Source organism: Bubalus bubalis, chromosome 21 (genome assembly GCF_019923935.1).
Source record: "Bubalus bubalis isolate 160015118507 breed Murrah chromosome 21, NDDB_SH_1, whole genome shotgun sequence".
Lineage (NCBI taxonomy): Eukaryota > Metazoa > Chordata > Mammalia > Artiodactyla > Bovidae > Bubalus > Bubalus bubalis.
In genome coordinates, this window is record NC_059177.1 from 8,150,869 (window position 1) to 8,171,511 (window position 20,643).

A 20,643-nucleotide genomic window follows, 5' to 3' on the forward strand; every position below is an offset into this window, starting at 1 on the left:
CAATCTCTCAATTTATCCCTCACCCTCCTTTCCTCCCTGGTAACCATAAGACTGTTTTCTGTAACTGTTTCTGTTTCATAAATGAGCTCATTTGTACCATTTATGAGGTTCTGCATATGTGATACCATATGCTATTTGGCTTTCTCTGACTTCACTCAGTGTGACAATCTCTAGATTCATCCATGTCATTGCAAATGGCATCATTATTATTTTTTTGTAGCTGAGAAATATTCTATTGTCTGTACATACCACACCTTCTTTATCCTTTCCTCTGTCTGTGGACATTTAGGTTGCTTCCATGTCCTGGTTCTTGTAAATAACGCTGCAGTGAACACTGGGGTGCATGTGTCTTTTTGAATTATGGTTTTCTCTGGGTATCAGTTCAGTTCAGTCGCTCAGTTGTGTCCGACTCTTTGCAACCCCATGAACCACAGCACGCCAGGCCTCCCTGTCCATCACCAACTCCCGGAGTCTACCCAAACCCGTGTCCATTGAGTCGGTGAAGCCATCCAACCATCTCATCCTCTGTCACCCCCTTCTCCTCCTGCCCTCAATTTTTCCCAGCATCAGAGTCTTTTCCAATGAGTCAACTCTTCACATGAGGTGGCCAAAGTGTTGGAGTTTCAGCTTTAGCATCAGTCCTTCCAAAGAACACCCAGGACTGATCTCCTTCAGAATGGACTGGTTGGATCTCCTGGCAGTCCAAGGAACTCTCAAGAGTCTTCTCCAACACCACAGTTCAAAAGCATCAATTCTTTGGCACTCAGCTTTCTTTATAGTCCAACTCTCACATACATACATGACTAATGGAAAAACCATAGCCTTAACTAGATGGACCTTTGTTGACAAAGTAATGTCTCTGCTTTTCAATATGCTATGTAGGTTGGTCATAACTTTCCTTCCAAGGAGTAAGCATCTTTTAATTTCATGGCTGCAATCACCATCTGCAGTGATTTTGGGGCCCAGAAAAATAAAGTCAACCACTGTTTCCCCATCTATTTGCCGTGAAGAGATGGGACTGGATTCCATGATCTTAGTTTTCTGAACGCTGAGCTTTAAGCCAACTTTTTCACTCTCCTCTTTCACTTTCATCAAGAGGCTCTTTAGTTCTTCTTCACTTTCTTCCATAAGGGTGGTGTCATCTGCATATCTGAGGTTATTGATATTTTTCCTGGCAATCTTGATTCCAGCTTGTGCTTCTTCCAGCCCAGCGTTTCTCATGATGTACTCTGCATATAAGTTAAATAAGCAGGGTGACAATATACAGCCTTGACATACTCCTTTTCCTATTTGGAACCAGTCTGTTGTTCCATGTCCTGGATCCATTTGGCTGTTACTTTGATTACGAGCACCGCTGTTTCTTTCAGTCATTCCTTCCTTCAGGCGTGCATGGGGTGTCTTCATCTACTGTAGCTGGCCTTTCAGGCTCCAGCCTGGATGCTGAAGCCACAGCAGAGACCCAAGGGCTGTGGCTTCTAGTTTCTTACAGAACTCTGCACACTGGGTCCAGGTGACCACTCTGGACATGGTTCTTTCAGATGTATTGCCGCATGCCAGTCAGACAGGTTGTAGATTTGCTCCGAGACTCAGTTTCCTCTTGTATAAAATGAGAAAGGTATTATACCTACCTCAGGAGATTCTTGTGAGAATGAAGAAAACCAAGGGTGTACATGGCTAGCATCATGCCTGGCTATTATCACTAAGGACCATAGCTTTGTCCTCGAGTGTGTGGTGTACTTGGGGTGAGCAAATGGCCCAGAGTATGAACGGCTGCAGCTTCAGCTGGGCTTTCTGGCCCAGGTACTCCAGTAACCCAGGGAACTTAACCAGTGCCCTTCACTAACGTGCCCTGTATTTATTTTGTGGGATAACAGTGTGACACGGTGGTCATGGGCCCTGGGTGGGTATGACACTTACTAGCGGTAGGACTTGAGGCAAATCACTTGGCCTCTGTGATTCAGCTCCCCCAGATGAAAAATAGGTCCAGTAACACTTCCTGCATGAAGTGATTATGAGCTGACATGTGAAAAACTCTTAGAATGGTCTCTGGTATGCAGTGAGTACTCAGAATTATGAGCTATTATGATTATTACTGTTATTGTCCTAGGCGATTTGCTAAATATTCTCTGATGACAAATATAAAGGTTTGCGTGGATCCATTGGGTGGTCTTGACCAGTAGTCAGCTCTGTGGACTCTGTCTCCTTGCAGGTTGACCTGAGAGCTGCCACCCTCTCCCAACTTCCCCTGTCCTTGGGATGTACCTTCCGCCCATGGCCCCACAGGGGAGCCAGTTTCAAGGACACAGCCTTGAGAGAGAGTAAGGTATGAGGATCATCTGGACGGTATATGTGACCGAAGCCAGTTAAGGCCTCTGTTTAAACTTGGAAGATTCTGGCAGGTGGGTGGGGAGATGCCCTCGACTGTGGTGCCCCAGACCAGCCTCATGTGTAAGTTCCCTGGCTTGTCACACCTGCCTCCTCCCCACCTGGAGTGGCTGCCTCTTTCCTTGGTCTTTGTCTGCCCTCTGTGTATAGGGTTAGTTTTTGAAGCAGGGAGACAGGCCTGGGACCCTTTGCTGCAGTGTTTGCACCTGGTCGGGCTTCCCAGGTGGCGCCAGTGGTAACGAATCTGCCTACAAATGCAGGAGACGTGGGTTTGGTCCCTGGGTCAGGAAGATCACCTCGAGGAGGAAATGGCAGCCCACTGCAGTATTCTTGCCTGAGATAGCCCATGGACAGAGCGCCTGGAGGGCTACAGCGCACGGGGTTGGAAAGAGTCGACACGACTGAGCGCACTTGCACATTTGTACCTGGCCACACCTGTCCTCCAGCATCAAAATACAAAGAAACTATATGGGGCTAAAAATAACTGTGTTGCACATGCAGTTAGGGCAAATTCTGGATGAAAGATACAAAGAGACTGAAAAACCCAACCGCCTCTTTGGAAGAGCCTGGAGCAAAAGCAGGTACTGTGCATGCCCCCTGCACACACCACCTAAAGGGTAAGCAAACCATCTAAGCACCCCTCTTTTCTGACCCCTACCCTCACGCCATGTAAGGAATGAGCTCGCCTCCCCCCGCCACCCCGCCGCCCCACCAAGGGAGTGAGAGAGCAAGGGACTGCTGTTTGTTCTTGCCCCACCTCTTCTGCAGCAGGAGCCCCAGTAGAAGAACCTCGTCTGAACTTCTTATCTGGCCTCCGATCAATTTCTATTGATTGAGGAAGGCCAGGAACCCTGGCTGGTAACACTAGCACATGCTCATGGGGATGGGAGGGTGATGCTGGTCCGGTGGGTGGTGATGGGTGTGAGTTGAGTGATGGAGGTCTAGGCAGGGAATGGTGATGAGTGGCTGGTGATGATGGTGGGGCGACGGGTTGGCAGTGATGGTGCCTAGGCTCCAGGAGGGCTGCGTGGCGGGGTAGGAGGGCTGACCCTTCCCTCTGACTCCCTGGAGGCCCTCCACGCTGTGCGATAAAACAGGACCAAGTTCAGGAACCAGGTGTGTCCCCGATTCCAGTGCAGATCAGGTGCAGGGAAACCACATGACACCGGGCAGTTCCCGCTCAGGAGCCCGGGTGCTCCCCCCGCCACCATCAGCCCTGGCCGGGCTGGCATTCTGAGCAGCAAGGCGAGTGTGGTTTGAGGGCTAAGACTTGTTTCACTCACTTTTGGACATGCCTACATTGACAGTCTCACCTCATATTCAGTTTTTTTTTCCTCTGAGAAATCACAGGGACTTTAAAGATATTGTATGAATGTTTCTTATAACATCCCTTTGATGTTAAGGTCAGGTAAGAGAACCCTACTTTCCAGGTGACAAAATTGAGGTGATTCTGCAGGTCACATGTTTCTTAAACTATTGAGAGGCGGCATCTGGTTTACAACCCTTTCCTGTGGCTGCAGAATTAATTTTCGTTGGAAAAAAAAGAGAAAGGGGCCATTTTGTTCTATTTCAACCTCCCCTCAACTATGGCAAAAGAGACGACAAGAAAAAGTCTCTTCTCTTCCAGCGAGTCCTGCTGGGCCCCTTCTCTCCTGTGTGTGTCTGTGACCCTGTTTCTTTTCTGATGAGAGCGAGGTGCTGGGCTGTGGGGTCTGATATTGTATGAGGGAGTGGGGAAATGGGAGCAGAGAAGACATTTTCTTTTTTTAAAAAAATTTTATTGAGGTGTAGTCAATTTATAAGGTTGTGTTAATTTCAGGCATACAGCAAGATGATTCAGTTATACGTATATAGTCATATCCTTTTTCATACCCGTTTCCATTGTAGGTTATTATGAGATCTTGAGTAGAGTTCTCTGTGTTATACAGTAGGTCTTTGTTGATTATCTATTTTATATATATTAGTGTGTATCTGTTAATCCTAACCTCCTTATTTATCTCTCTTTCACCCTTGGTAACCAGAGTCCATTCTCTATGTCTGTGAGTCTCTATTTTGTATATAAGCTCATTTGTATCACCCTTTTAAGATCCCACATATATGCGATGTCATATGATATTTGTCTTTCTGTCTGACTTAAGAAGTTTTCATTTTTAAATTTTGGTGAGTGAGTGGTGTTTGTACTACCCTTGTCATCTAGGGAACCATTTCAGAGAGGGGAAAAAACCCCCACCTAAGCTGTCTTTGAAAAAAATATTTGCTCCACATTCCATAAGGCTGAGCAAAATCGCATTTTCCTTGTGAAAGCAGTTTCAGTTTCGTGCAGAGAACCTTGGAAGATGGACTGTGGCCGCCTTTCCTGGCAGTGTCCTGTCGAGCCAGGGCCAGGAGAAGTGAAGCTGGCCTGCACGTCCATGTGTTTAAACTGGAAAAGAAATAGAAAGGGGCACTTCAGCAAATGCTGCTCTCCACAAGCCTGCTTCGTGGCACTGCTACTGTGCGTGTTAAACCTCAGCCCTAGGCTGCCAGCAGCCCCTCTGACGCCTCTTTGCAGACACTTTATGGATGTGATTTAATCCTCAGGACTCTTCCTTTCTTTCCTCTGCTGAAGGAGCTTGGTGCTCTCAACTCATTAACTTGTGCTCCTGTTATTTGCCTGCCGTTGCAGTCCTCTTCTTGCAATAACGTGGCATCTTGTTGTCAGGGGAGGTTCCAGCCACAGAGGCGGCCTCGACGGGCCATCAGCAGTGATGGCAACGTTGCAAATTTAAGAAAAGCGCACATGGCAAAAATGAAAAGCAGCAGGGCAAGTGCTGATGAAGAAAGACTTTCTAATATTCCCGTCCTGTGGTTCCATGTGATGTGTGCACCGGGAAGGGGGAAGAGTTAGGAACATTTTGGTGCTTAGGGTTGAGATTCTTAGAGGCCTAGCCATGCTGCTTTGTGATGTGGGGTCTTTTAAAAGAATATTTATTAAAAAAAATTTTTGGCCATGTGTGGCACTTGGTGTGGGGTGTTACTTCCCCCACCAGGGATTGAACCTGGGTCACTGCATTGAAAGTGCCAAGTGCTAACCTCTGGGCTGCCAGGGAACTCCCAGTGGTGGTTGGTCTTGGGGCATTTGTTTCAAAGACACCCAAGGGACCTGTTCAGTGCAGAGGAAGACATGGACCTCATCACGAGGGAATGAGCAGGCCTTTTAGGAGAGAGGTAGCAAGACGGCGGAACCAAGGAGAAATGTTACAGCAGAATGTTCCAGATAGTAGGTGTCCATGGGAGGGGAGATTAGCTCTGCTGGATTGGAGCAGATCAAAGAGGAAGAGATTGTCACCAACCACTTGGCAAGGGCCCAAGGAATGCACATGGAGTTGGACTTGGGTTCGTAAGCTGCTACGTGAAGAGAAAACACGTGCCCCAGGGAACCGTGCAGTGCTGGGTAAGAATGGCTCGGAGAGGCATCACAGTGGCTTTGGGCTTGTGTTTGGCAATTTGAGTACGAGGAATTGGGGTCTATTCTGGGATAGTGTTGTTAGAAGGAGGAGCAGTTTGATGACTGGGCGTCTTAATACCTTTCGTCTAGGAGATGGGAGGAATGGAGTAGGGAATAGAGACGTTCTTGAAAAAGAAGCCATGGCAGCTCTCTTCAACCCCAAGAGGGGAGATGTGGTCCTTTTCCTGGTTGCACAGTCTCTGTTTCTCTCTCTATTCAGGTATGATATCCATGTGGTATCATTGTCAGGCTTCTCAGCTGGTGTTGATATTCTATGAAATTGTTTATCAAGGGGACGTCACAACCTAGCTGGAAGCAGCTGGGCCAGTGACTAGCTGAAAGTTCCCAGGGCTGCTTTTATTTTTCTCAAAATACTGGCTCTGGGCCCTGAAGTTTTCCAGGTCAAAAAGGGAAGCCATCTCCTACAGGGAGAGGGTGGGACTGGATGAGAGGGCAGTGGGGAGTATCACAAGAGGCTGAGGACTCTGTGGATGGCCTGGGAACCACACAGGAGATGTGTGTGGGAAACAGGGGGAGAAAGGCCCCAAGTCTAAGCCGGCCAGGTGGGAAGGGCTTTGGGCAAGCTATGGAGCTATAGCTACACCTACAGAGCTCAGCTGTAGCCCAGCTACAGAGCTTCGACTTCTCTTTTGGCCATCTTCATCAGAGTGGTCAAGTCAGAGTGGCTGGTGGACAGGTGTTCATGGCTTAGGACGACCTTCATTCTTTCTGCATGTGGTTCTTTCCTTCACACCCTGTACAGCCATCAAAGCCCAGAAGGAACACTACCCAAAGCAGGGATATCCTTCGAGGAGTCCAGGCATGCTCTCTTGCAGTAACTCTTGGGCTACTATAGGCACTGAGCCAAAAGGCTTCTCCCTGCACATTTGGTCTCCTCCCCTGCTTCCCCAAGGGGAGCCTGAGCCCACACATGGCAGCATACTGGCTTGAGATTCCACAGCGAATCCTGAAAGGGTGATTGACCTCACATCTCCTGCTGCCTTGTCTCTGCTCTTTCAGAGTGTGCCTGAGTTGATGCTTATTCACCAGAGTAAATATTGGGGCTCCACCTGGCTGGGTCACTGCAGAGACACTCTTCCCCCCACTATACACAAAGATAAAATGCAGCAGCCAGAGGTAATTGAGAAGGAATTCCATTGTGACAGGACCCTGCTGGCGACCTTTCAGGGGCTGTGATTCCTAAGCTCTAACAACACTTCCAAAGGCCTTTTCTTCTCACATGATCTCTGTGCCAACATCTACCTGGCTCCCTTATCGCAGTCCGGGGCTGGGTCTTCTCCTGCTCCTTCCTTCTTCCCATCTACTTCTTTCTGAAATGGACTGGCCTAGCCTTTCTGTCCAAAGCCCCCATCCCATCCTCCTTTTTCTCAACACTCGTCCCACCTTTATATCAACCAGATTGTGTCTGGTTACATGTTGCAGAACCTCACTACAGTGGCTAAAACAAGTACCAGGTTTCTTCTTCTCCCTCCAGAAAAGTCCATTGCAAGGTGTTCTGCAGCTGGAGCAGCAGCTCCTTCTGCTTTTCTGCTCTGCCATTGAGGCCGTGTAGCTTTCTTCATTCTCACAGATGGATGTTGCACCTTCGGGCATCGTATTTCTATTCCAGGCCAGAAGAGGGAAATGGCCGAAGGTAGAAGACATATGCCTGATGAATGATTTCTTTATTAATTTTTTTTTTATTGAAGTATAGTTGCTTACAGTGTTGCATTAGTTTCTGTGATTCAGATACACACACACACACACATAGAGAGAGAGCTTCCCAGGTGGCTCAGTAAAGAATATGCCTGCCAACATAGGATATGTAGGAGACCTGGGTTCAAGCCCTGGGTTGGGAAGATGTCTTGGAGGAGGAAATGGCAACCCACTCCAATATTCTTGCCTGGAGAATCACATGGATGGAGGAGCCTGGGGGGGGTTACAGTCCATAGGGTTGCAGAGTTGGATATGACTGAGCAACTAAACATGCTTATATATAAATATAAATACATAAACATATAAGTATAAGTATATATACATGTAAAAATAAGTATATATATATATACACATACTCTTCCACTATGGTTTATTACAGGCTATTGAATAAAGTTCCCTGTGCTATACAATAGAACTTTGTTGTCTATGTATTTTATATATAGTAGTTTGTGGGAAAAGGCAATGGCACCCCACGCCAGTACTCTTGCCTGGAAAATCCCATGGACAGAGGAGCCTGGTGGGCTGCAGTCCATGGGGTCGTGAACAGTTGGACACGACTGAGCGACTTCACTTTTACTTTTCACTTTCATGCGTTGGAGAAGGAAATGGCAAGCCACTCCAGTGTTCTTGCCTGGAGAATCCCAGGGATGGGGGAGCCTGGTGGGCTGCCGTCTATGGGGTCGTGCAGATTTGAACACAACTGAAGCAACTTAGCAGCAGCAGTAGCAGCAGCAACTTCCTTCCTTCTTTGGTAACCATAAGTTTTTTTTCTACCTCAGTGAATCTGTTTCTGCTTTGTTCTCAGGTGGCGCTAGTGGTAAAGAACCCACTGCCAGAGCAGGAGACATAAGAGATGTGGGTTCGATCCCTGGGTTCGATCCCTGGGTTGGAAAGATCCCCCTGGAGGAGGACACAGCAACCCACTCCAGTATTCTTACCTGGAGAATCCCATGGACAGAGGAGCCTGGTGGGCTACATAGTGTTGCAAAAAGTTAGACTCAACCTTTGCAAAGAGTCCATAGTGTTGCAAAGAGTCTATAGTGTTGCAAAGAGTCAGACTCAACTGAATTGACTTAGCTCCTGGCATTGTATTTTAGATTCCACCTGCTGCTGCTGCTGCTGCTGCTAAGTCACTTCAGTCGTGTCCGACTCTGTGCGACCCCATAGACGGCAGCCCACCAGGCTCTCCCGTCCCTGGGATTCTCCAGGCAAGAATACTAGAGTGGGTACCTGGAAGTATTATTATATGAAATTTGTCTTTCTCTGACTTCTGCACTTAGTATGATCACCTCTAGGTCCATCCATGTCGATGCAGATGGCATTATTTTGTTCTTTTTGATGGCTGAGTAATATTCCATTGTATATATGTACTACATCTTCTTTATTTCTTAAAATAAAGCATATAGGAACTCAAAGAATCATTGATCCACATTTTAAAATTCAGACTTTGCGTCTGCAAAATTATTTGATGTCCTTTTAATTCTTGTTTGTTCAATCAAGCTCCTGTGCACTCAGCTAAAACGATGTAGAGGAGGACTTTAAAATAGTGATGAAGCCCTTATCCTCAAAAAGCTCACTACAGTTACAAAGGTATGACACAAAACTTCACACAGAACTTCTGTATTTCTTTATATCAGGAAAACAATTACTTTCCCAGAAGCCCCTCGCATTAGATTGCCACTTGCCTCTCATTAGCCAGAAATGGTTACATGGCCATCACTATAGTAGCAAGGGATCCTGGGGAGGTAAGTTGTCACCTTCCAACCCTGAGAAGAAAAATCAGGGTCATGTTAATAAAGACAGAAAGAATAGATATTGTATACGAATTTGGCAATGTCTGGTATACACATCCTCTAGAGTTTGTATCACAAGAATTTGGGCATCTAGTTTGGCAGAAACAGGGCTCTTGTCCATGTTGGGTTGGGGGAGGGAAGCTGATGGAGCAAAGTTAACCCACATGTGAATTAGTATTTACTTAAACAAGCATGATTCATTCTAGAACACATTGATTTGTTCTTATTTTGTAACATCTTAATCTTTTAAAAAATCACTTAATTTTTTTATTTTTTAAAGACAGCTTGGGAATAGGCTATTTAATTAATTATTTGATTATAGCCATGCCCTGTGGCATGTGGGATCTTATGTCCCCACCAAGGACTGAACCTGCACCCCCTGCTTTGGAAGCAGGAAGTCTTAACCACTGGACTGCTAGGGAAGTCCCTTTAAAAATAACTTAGAAATCTAAATAGACATTTAGGATATGTTACCTATAAGAAATGAAATATTTCTTCTTAATGCATTCTACTCAACATCAGGGCTTTGCTCTGAGATAATTCAATTCCAAGAAGACAAGTTGCCAAATGTATTCTACTTAGAGTTGCTTTTCTCTTATTATGCACTAAAATAAAATAGTTACAGAGAACAAAAACACCAAGCTCTTGGTACTATAATATCAATTCTCTTTTTTGTCATTGTGCACATAGGCATTTGATGTTACTACAGTGGGTGCATACCAGTCAGTAGCGATCTGTTCTTTTCCACTTAACATTATCTTATTAACATGGCTTTATGGAGTGACAGTTCATATGATTATTTTTAGTGACAATGTAATATTCTGATATGCTAGAGCTCCTTTAGCTATTCCCCTTTAATCAGATGTTAATATTTAACAACTGATACCTCATTAATATCATTTAGTCAGGAGAGACCAGGCTATAGAAACAGCCTATGTACTTAAGACCCCTGCTGGGCCTGGCATTCGCCCTTGGTTGCTGGTTTGTAGAGTAGCCAGGGGTCTCTTTGCTGCTGGTGGGGGATTTGGTATGAATATTTAGTAACTGATATAGAAGGATGGCAGCAATTCAATGCTGTGCTTGGTCGCTCAGTCATGTCCGACTCTTTGCGATCGCATGGACTGTAGCCTGCCAGGTTCCACTGTTTATGGGGATTCTCCAGGCAAGAATGCTGGAGTAGGTTACCATGCTGCCATTCCCTCCTCTGGAGGGATCCCCCAACCCAGGGATCGAACCCAGGTCTCCTGCATTGCAGGAGGATTCTTTACCATCTGAGCCACCAGGGAAGCCCAACAATTCAATAACCAGTTGTAAATAGGCTTTTTTTTTGGCTATACTAGGTCTTCGTTGCAGTCTACTTCTCTTGTTGTGGGGAGAGGGCTTCTCTTGTTGCCGTGCTTGGGCCCTAGAGTGCACAGGCTCAGACTGTGGCTCTCAGTCTCTCTAGTTGCGGTGCATGAGATTAGCTGCCCCATGGCAGGTGGGATCTTAGTTCCCTGACCAGGGATAGTGGTAAAGAATCTGCCTTGCAATGCAGGGGACCAGAGAAGTCCCCTGTAAATTAGCTTTAAGTGCATAGTAAGCCATTCCAAAGCATAGTGACTTAAAAAAATACATCCCAACACATTAAGCTCATGATTCTGTGGTTCTGCAATTTGCACTGGGCTTTGAGCGGTTCTGCTGGTCCTGACTAGGGTCAGTCATGTGCCTGTGGTTTGCTGCTGCTCAGTTAGACTGTCTGCCTCTGGGTGTTGCAGGTCCCCTTGGGTGATAGAGGTGACCTGACCGTATGTATTTCATCTTCCAGAAGGCTAGATGGAACTTTGCACATGGCTGGGTGAGCATTCCATAAAAAAGGAGCAAAAAAACACCCAAGGACTCCTGAGGCCCAGGCTTGGAATGGGAACAATGTCAATTCTACCACACTTAATTGGCCAAAGCAATTCCCAAGGTCAGCCTCAAGGACAAAGAAATACTCTCCACCTCTGGAAGGAAGATGCTGCACAATCATCACACTGAAAAGAGGTATGGATACAGGGAGGAGCATACTTGGGCCATTTTTGCAAAAACCAACAGGCTGTTGTGTAGCAGAATGGCAGACTAAGTGTCACTCTGTTAGAAATGAAGCATTTATAGTATGTATTATTCTGGACATTACATATATTACTGCTGTGAATATATTATATTCTTCCTGATGATTTTGGCATTCTTGACATTAGAAGAATGCTTATAAAGGGGATCAGGGTTGGAAGACCTTCACTCATTCTGAATCATTCATTCGGCATCTCTGTGCACAAGGTCGGTGGGGGGGCGGAAGCATTGGGCATATTTGTCTGGAGTCCAGCAGGGAAGATACACGGCGGAGGACAACCCAGCATGGACTGTGGTTTCTGCTCTGGCAGTGATATGTGTGGAGGGGTCTTGGCCCTGGGGGAGGGATGTGGGTGGAGCATGTCTGTGTGTGTGTCTGTGTAAGGCAAGGCATCCCAGGGGTAGGTAATGACTGACTTTATTTTATTTCTTTTTATTTGTGACTGATTGACTGATTAATTGGCCGAGTCGTGAGCCTTGCGGGATCTCAGTTCCCTGACCAGGGATTGAACCTGTGCCCCCTGTAGTGACGGCGTGGAGTCCTCACTGCAGAACCACCAAGGAGTTCCCCGTAATGACTGGCTTTAAATTTGAAAAATGAGTCAGCCAGACGAGGAACGTGGTGAAGAGTGAATTCCAGTACGCACAAGGCGTTTCTTTCACCCAGATAATCAGTGAGGGCCCTCTGGGGCAGGGAGTGAGCCAGAGGGGGGTTGCACTGAAAAGCCGGGCCAGGTCCCAAGTGCCTTCAGCCTGCCTTTGACCTTTGTCTTGGAGGCAGTGCAGGGCCGCTGGTGACTGCACGTTTTATTGTGAGCGTTCTCAGGACTGGAGCTGAAGAAGTGACTGACCAGCGCAAGCTATTTGATTCCCTGCGGTTGGGAGCTAGCTCTTGTTCTAGAAGCAAAGGAAGAATCACTTTTTTTTTCTTTTGCTTTTTTTTTGTGGCCACGCCTTGAGGCATGAAGGATCTTAGTTACCCCACCAGGGAGTGAACCCATGTCTGCTGCAGTTCTGCAGTGGAAACATGGAGTTCTAACCACTAGACCACCAGGGAATTCCCTAGATTCAACTTTTCTTCTCTGAACACACCTTGGTTCTCTGAGAAATCACACCAGGAGAAATAAACATGGCCTCATTCTCACATCTTCCATCAAGATAAGATAGATGAAACAGCAATTTAAGTATTAAAAAAATAAGGTCATAAAGCATTAGTAGAAAATATGAAAATGGTTTTAATCTCAAAGTGGCCAAGACTTGCCCAGAAGTCATAAGAAAAGAGATGGATGTATTTAACTACATAAAGCAAAAATAGAAATAAAAAACACCTGCATTGCAAAAAAACACCATATGCAAAGTAAAAAAAAAAAAATACCAGCAGATTAGGAAAAAATATTTGCAATGTGGCAGCCCTGCTATCTGGTAATTTAGTTTTTCCTCCCTGGGTCACGAAGATCCCTGGAGTAGGAAATGGCAACCCACTCCAGTATTCTTGCCTGGAGAATCTCATGGACAGAGGAGCCTGGTGTGCTACATGGGGTCGGACACGACTGAGCGACTAACATGTAACATTATTTTGTTGCAATAATTTTTTTCTTACTGTTTCAAAATATCATCTTTATCATATGTTAAATGTTTATTTATTTGTAAATCTTTTGGGGAGGGGGCTTTAAATTCTGTTCCTTTAATCTGTCTGTCTATCCTTTCATGTGCCAGTACCATATTAACTTAGTCACTGTAGTATTGTGTGTGTGTGTGTGTGTGTGTGTGCATGTGCTCACTCATGTCCAGCTCTTTGTGGCTCCATGGACTATATAGCCCACCATGCTCCTTTGTCCATTTGGAATTTTCCAGGTTAGAATATTGGAATGGATTGCTATTTCCTACTCCAGGGGATCTTTCTGACCCAGGGATCGAACCCAGGTTTCTTACAGCTCCTGCATTGGCGGGCAGATTCCTTACCACTAGCACCACCTGGGAAGCCCCATAGTATTATAGTGTATCTTAATATCTGGCAGTCTCTCACATTACTTTTATTTTTTATTGAAGTAGAGTTGATTTACAGTGTTGTGTTAATTTTAGGTGTACAGTGCAGTGATTCAGTTAAACATATATACATATAAGTGTATGTGTGTGTATGTGTGTTTCTTATAGGTTACTACAAAATATTGAATATGGTTCCCTGTGCTATACAGTAAGTCCTTGTTGGTTATTTATTTTATATATAGCAGTGAGTATTTCAGTTCACTTCAGTTCAGTTGCTCAGTCGTGTCTGACTCTTTGTGATCCCATGAATCGCAGCACGCCAGGCCTGGTGGTTGTCCATCACCAACTCCCGGAGTTCGCTCAAACTCACATCCATCGAGTCGGTGATGCCATCCAGCCATCTCATCCTCTGTCGTCCCCTTCTCTCCTGCCTCCAATCCCTCCCAGCATCAGGGTCTTTCCCAATGAGTCAACTCTTTGCATGAGGTGTCCAAAGTACTGGAGTTTCAGCTTTAGCATCATTCCTTCCAAAGAACACCCAGGACTCATCTCCTTTAGAATGGACTGGTTGGATCTCCTTGCAGTCCAAGGGACTCTCAAGAGTCTTCTCCAACACCACAGTTCAAAAGCATAAATTCTTCGGCGCTCAGCTTTCTTCACAATCCAACTCTCACATCCATACCTGACCACTGGAAAAACCACAGCCTTGACTAGATGGACCTTTGTTGGCAAAGTAATATCTCTGCTTTTCAATATGCTGTCTAGGTTGGTCATAACTTTTCTTCCAAGGAATAAGCGTCTTTTAATTTCATGGCTGCAGTCACCATCTGCAGTGATTTTGGAGCCCAAAAGATAAAGTCTGACACTGTTTCCACTGTTTCCCCATCTACTTCTCATGAAGTGATGGGACCAGATGCCATGATCTTCGTTTTCTGAATGTTGAGCTTTAAGCCAACTTTTTCACTCTCCACTTTCACTTTCATCAAGAGGCTTTTGAGTTCCTCCTCACTTTCTGCGATAAGGGTGGTGTCCTCTGCATATCTGAGGTTATTGATATTTTTCCTGGCAATCTTGATTCCAGCTTGTGCTTCTTCCAGCCCAGCGTTTCTCTTGATGTACTCTGCATAGAAGTTAAATAAGCAGGGTGACAATATACCACCTTGACGCACTCCTTTTCCTATTTGGAACCAGTCTGTTGTTCCATGTCCAGTTCTAACTGTTGCTTCCTGACCTGCATATAGGTTTCTCAAGAGGCAGGTCAGGTGGTCTGGTATATCAATCCCCAAATCCTAATTTATCCCTCCCCCCTCTTTCCCCTTTGGTGACTGTAAGTTCATTTTCTGTGTCTGTGCATCTATTTCTCTTTTCACATGCTTTAAAATTTTTTTTAGATTATTTTTGGCTGCCCTGGGTCTTCGTTGCTGCACATGTGCTTTCTCTGGTTGTGGCGAGCAAGGGCTACACTTTGTTGGGGTGCGTGGGCTTCTCACTGCAGTGGCTTCTCTTGTTGCAGAGCATGGGCCCTAGCATGTGGGCTCAGTAGTCATGGCACACCAGCTTATTTACCCCGAGGCATGGGGGATCCTCCTGAACCAGGGATCGAACCCATGGCCCCTGCATCGCAAGGCAGACTCTTAACCACTGGACCACCAGGGAAGTCTTTTCAAATGTCTACTTTTCAAAAGTCTGCTTTTTAAAGGGATTTCCTGTTTGAGAATATGGTACATTTTCTCATTTGTGCAATTCCTTTTTTGGTGTGCATCCCTCAGGGGCAATTTAAATTTTGTTCACATCAACTTTGCACATTTAGGTTATTTCTGTATATTTTATCCTTTTTGGTTATTACAAATGAGATTTTCTTCCTTAATAATCTAACTGGCTATTAAATTCTTTGTATTAATTTTGTAGTCATCCAACCTACAAAAAATTTGTATTGTTTTGGGCTTTTATTAGTTAGTAATCATACCAACTACAAAGACAAATAACTTTGCTTCCACTTTTAAATTCTTTGTACTTTATATTTCTGTTTATTATTGATTGCATTGGTTAGTATTTTCAGAACCATTGTAAATAATGGGCTTCCCAGGTAGTGTTAGTAGTAAAGAACCTGCCTGCCAATGCAGGAGATGTAAGAGTCCCATTTGGTTCTGCTTCTCTGTGAAAGGCCAGGATCTCTGGGTGAGGCATGGTCCTGCCCATCAGATCAACAGAGTCTTCCCTTGGGACTTCCCTTGTGGTCCAATGGCTAAGACTCTGCATCCCGATGCCGGGTCCCAGGTTCAACCCCTGGTCAGGGAACTAGATCCTGCATGCTGCAGCTAAAGACCCTGTGTGCCACAACTAAGCCCCGGAGCAACCAAATAAAGAAATATTAAAAAAGAGAAGATAGTCTTCTCCTGATTTGTTTTTCAGAAATTGTCAGATGGTCTGATCTTCATTTTATAAGAGATTGTTTTTTCAACCCACAATATAAGATCAAGTTTAGAATCATAATCTATTTTGTCAAATTTCTGTTTTTTTTTTAATAAAGTTATTATTGAGGTTGTGTCTGAGAGGTAACAATATATACTAGAAGTGAAAATAATGAAGAACTTTAAACTTTTTACAGATAAAATATTCAGCTGTTTATTGAAGAGCTTTGGCTCTGAATGTCACAGCACGAATCATACAGACTCACTTGGTGGAGATATATAAGGACCAACAGAAAGCAGGATGTTTCTTCAGAGCATTTCCCCCCACACCAGCGAAAAAAGATAGTCTTCCTTGATTTGGTGGTCTTTGAACTAAAAAGGAAGTGATCTAATCACAGCATGGACAATATGTAGTAACTCAGTGGACACAAGTTAATACAACATGAACCCCATGTTGGAAAGGGAAAATGGGGAATATGGTAGACACTGGTCCATGGCAGAGATTACACTGGACTTCAGGCTTCCCAGGTGGCTCCGTGGTAAAGAACCTGTTTGCCAGTGCAGGTGATGTAGGAGACTTGAGTTTCATCTCTGTGTCGGGAAGATCCCCTGGAGAAGGAAATGGCTACGCACCTGAGTATTCTTGCCTGGAGAATCCCCATGGACAGAGGAGCCTGGTGGGGCTACAGTCCATAGGGTCACAGAGAGTTGGACATGACTGAGCGACTTAGCATGGCAAATGTTCTCTTTTCTGCCTGTAGAATGCATTTCGTTGGTGAGTCCATTTGGACCACCTTTTTCTGCTGTCTGAAAAAATTCATTGTCCTCTGAAATTCCCACTTCTGCCTAGGGAAACTTTCTTATCTTTTATTCTTCAAGGCCATAAAAGTACTGACTTCCAGTCGGCTTAGATTGCTGGCCACAGACAAAAAGTCCTTCTCCTAGCAGAATTATATCCCCTTCCATCTATGTTTGTGACTGGCTGGCTCTCTACTGAGTTCGTCACTCTTGTAACGTTGGGTGGAAGGAGAGAAAAAGACAGCATGTTCTTTTCCCATAGTTTGTATATTAACACATATATATGGAATCTGCAAAGAGTTCTGATGATTCTATGTGCAGGGCAGCAAAGGAAACACAGATGTAAAGAACAGACTTTGGACACAATGAAGGAAGGAGAGGGTGGGATTATTTGAGAGAATAGCATTGAAATGTACACATTGCCATCTGTAAAATAGATGGCCAGTGGGAGTTTGCAGTGTGACGCAAGGAGCCCAAAACCATCGCTCTGTGACAACCTGGAGGGGTGGAGGGTGAGGGAGGTGGGAAGGGGTACAAGAGGGAGGGGACATATGTATACCTATGGCGGATTCATGTTGTTACATGGCAAAAACCATCACAATATTATAAAGTATTACAAATTAAAGATAAAATATAAATTTTATACAAAGGTAATAAATACTCAAAATGCAAAAAAAAAAAAAAAATTGGAATTTTCCCCAGTGCTTTACCTTCACTGGCAGGTTGTCTGTCTTCCAAGAAACCACCAGTGATGGTTTAATGAAGAGCTTTGCATGGAATAGCAAGGGATTGGATGACCAGCTTGTGAGGCCATATTTTATGCGAGATATTCATCATTGCTCTGTACCTCTTTTTACTCAACAGTGTTAAAAATGTAAAATATGACACATGGCGATTGTAGTGCACCCTTGTTGTAAGATGAAAATCAATTTCAGAGATGTTAAAATGGGCAAAAAATGTGCACCTTAGAGTGTATCTACCACGTCTGTACCTTTTAAAAAAATTCTTTATTAAAAAAATCCATTTATTTATTTGGCTGCGTCAGGCATTAGCTGTAGCACATGGACCTTCGTTGCATCACGCGGACCTTGCTGGTTCACGCCCTCTCTAGTTGTGGTGCGCAGGCTCAGTAGTTGTGACGTGAGGGCTTAGTTACCCTGTGGCACATGGAATCTTCCCAGACCGGGAATCGAACCCGTGTCCCCTGCACTGCAAGGCAGATTCTTAACTACTCGCCCACCAGGGAAGTCCCTCAGGTCTGCACCTTTGCCCTGGGCTGTCCCACCAGCTCTGCCTGGACAACATCTCGTGTATGCTCTGCTACCTGCCGCTCCCCACCTGCGGGAAACAAGTTTTGTTTCAGTTAGGGTGAATTGTTGTTCTGTCATCTTCTAAGCTCCTTCTGCACTTGTGTCCCAGGTGGCTGCTCCAGCACCGGGAGCCGTAACCACTGCTCTGGTAGCAGAAAGGAGGGAAGGGAATATACACGGACATTCTCCTTCCCTGTAAGTGTATGTCCAGGAAGTTTCTCAGACCATTTCTGCTTTATATCCCACTGTGTGCAGCTTAGTTACACACTCACCTGGGAGAATGTAATTTTGTTCTAAATTGCCAAGTCCCCTGCTAATATTCAGGCATTTGATTACTGTAGAAGGAAAGGATGAAACTTGGGGACAACTATTTCTTATGGAGTATTTTATCACTGACCTTGTTTATTTTTTTATTTTTTGACTGTGAAGCACAACGTGTGTGTTCTTAGTTCCCTGACCAGGGATCGAACTTGGGAGTCCTGCAGTGAGAGCACCAAATTCCAACCAGTGGATGGCCATGGAAGTCTCTCAACTAACTGTTTCTAAAGGTTTATAAGATAGTCTGTGAAAAAGTTCTTCTCTTTATTACGAATGAAATCATCCTAAGAATGTATGCGTGTATTTGTGTTTAGTCGCTCAGGCGTGTCCTGCTCTTTGTGATCCTTTGGACTCCAGCCTTCGGTGTTCCTCTAGTCATGGAATTTTTCAGGCAAGGATACTGGAGTGGGTTGCCGTTTCCTCCTCCAGGGCATCTTCCCAACCTTGGGATCGAACCTGTGCCTCCCATGCCTCCTGCATTGCAGGCAGATTCTTTACCTGCTGAGTCATCATTAAATGCCTTTTAAGCATCTCTGGAGATGATTAACTCCCAGCCCCCAACTCAGTCTGAGCCCCTTCTCCATAGGACATGGGCTGTCACCCTGAAGTCTGTAGCAGCTTTGCACAGCAGAATCAAGCATTCGTTTCTGTGATTCCTTAGTTCAAATCTGGCCCCAGTAGCGGCGGATCCCACCAGGGTGACCACCGGGAGTCTAGCACCTAACTCGGAACCTGATACCTAGTGGGCACTCAGTAAATTTCCAAAGAATACCTGAGTGAACGAGCAGTTTGTGTTTTGTGTGAGGTTTTTCAAGAAAATAGCTAATCTTTCTCTGCCCTCTTCCACCCAGCCCCTGGTTCCCTCCCATACACAGCAGCTTGGATGAGATAGTTAACAGGATGGGTGGGCAGCTTCTGGTGTGGAGCCTGCAACATCTCGGCCCACCTCCTGGAGTCTGTGTGGACGCGAGGAGCTTTGCATTAACGGTGGGCTTTGCAGACAGCTCTGGGTGGGGGAGCCCACAGAGCTGCCGGCAGGCTAGGCTGGGGGCTGTTAGCACTGGGGATGGGGCCAGCTCGAGAACTCTCGCCAGTTAATGGCCAGCGCAGGCGGTGGGAGGGTGCACCCTGGTTCACACGAGTCCCAGGTGGCTGGCATGTTATCTCACATGGCAGGCCCAGCATGACCCTCCTGCCTGGTGGGGCAGAGAGAGGCTGGTTAGCATTTTTTGATGCTGGCCGGAGTAGCAACCCGAGCTGAGACATCTTTTCTTGCCAAGTCATTAAGGATCGGGCTGGAGCCGCAGGAAACCTGCAAACTCAGGCCACTTATCAGGAGAGAGGCCCTGAGGCATGTCTTCACCTGCTGGTATTCTCACTTCTCCATGTCTTCCTTCTTGTTCTCTGGGGATTGGGGTGGTGATGCCAGGGCTTACTGGAGGAAAGAGGGTGGGTGGCAGGGAGAAGGTGGCACCCAGGCTGCCTGCCTCCTTGAAGCCTCAGTGACTCCCTACCTTTCTCAGAGACCCTCAGGTGCGAGGGGCTGCAGATCTGCAGCTGTAGACCTCCTGTCAATCCAGAATGTTCTCTGGCCAAGTTGGTTCAGTGTCACCAGCATTTTTTTTTTTAGCTCTTGTAAAAACATTTAGAATTTTCTGTATGGCTGCACGGGATCTTTGTTGCTGCACGCGGGCTTTCTATAGTTGTGGCGAGCAGGAGCTACGCTTCACTGTGGTGTGTGGGCTTCTCACTGCAGTGGCCTCTCTTGTTGTGAAGCACGGGCTCTAGAGCATGGAGTCAGTCGTTGTGAGGCACAGGCTTAGCTGCCCTGCAGCACGTGGGATCTTTCCGGACTGAGGATGGAACCCATGTCCCCTGTATTGGCAGGCAGATTCTTAACCTCTGGACCACCCGGGAAATTCACCAGCAGTTATGGAACTTCTGCTCCATTCTAGGACCTGAGTGTGGAGATCAGAGATGTAAGCAGATGCTCTGGATGTGAAGAGACCCAGGCCGTGATAGAAGCATATCCTTCACAGCAGGTGTGCCCGGCAGAGGGTGCTTGGGCCAAGACAAGTATCTGGGAAACTTCTAGGGGGGACAGAGGCTAGCGCAGGCTTCACAGATGAGTGATGCATGACAAATGGACAAGGGTTTCTGCACAGAAAAGTCACAGAGGAGCCAAGTAGCACGGCACAGTTTGAGAGCTTCCATCCCTCACGCTGCTGCTGGTTAAAGCATGCTGCTCACTTATCAAACTCCGGGGAAGCTTCTCGGTGTTTTCAATGGTCCATCTTAGTCCTCAGAGAATCTCTGACAATGAAGAACCAGTGTCCCATCTCACTGTT

At 45.8% G+C, this 20,643-nt stretch overlaps 1 long non-coding RNA gene across 1 annotated transcript; it reads left to right on the forward strand.

Moving 5' to 3' along the window:
* Positions 1–1,338: 1,338 nt before the first annotated feature.
* LOC123330982 lies at positions 1,339–18,496 on the forward strand. Its single transcript, XR_006547353.2, has 3 exons — positions 1,339–2,966; positions 11,189–11,406; positions 18,407–18,496. It is a non-coding gene; the product is annotated as an uncharacterized LOC123330982 (long non-coding RNA).
* Positions 18,497–20,643: the final 2,147 nt, after the last annotated feature.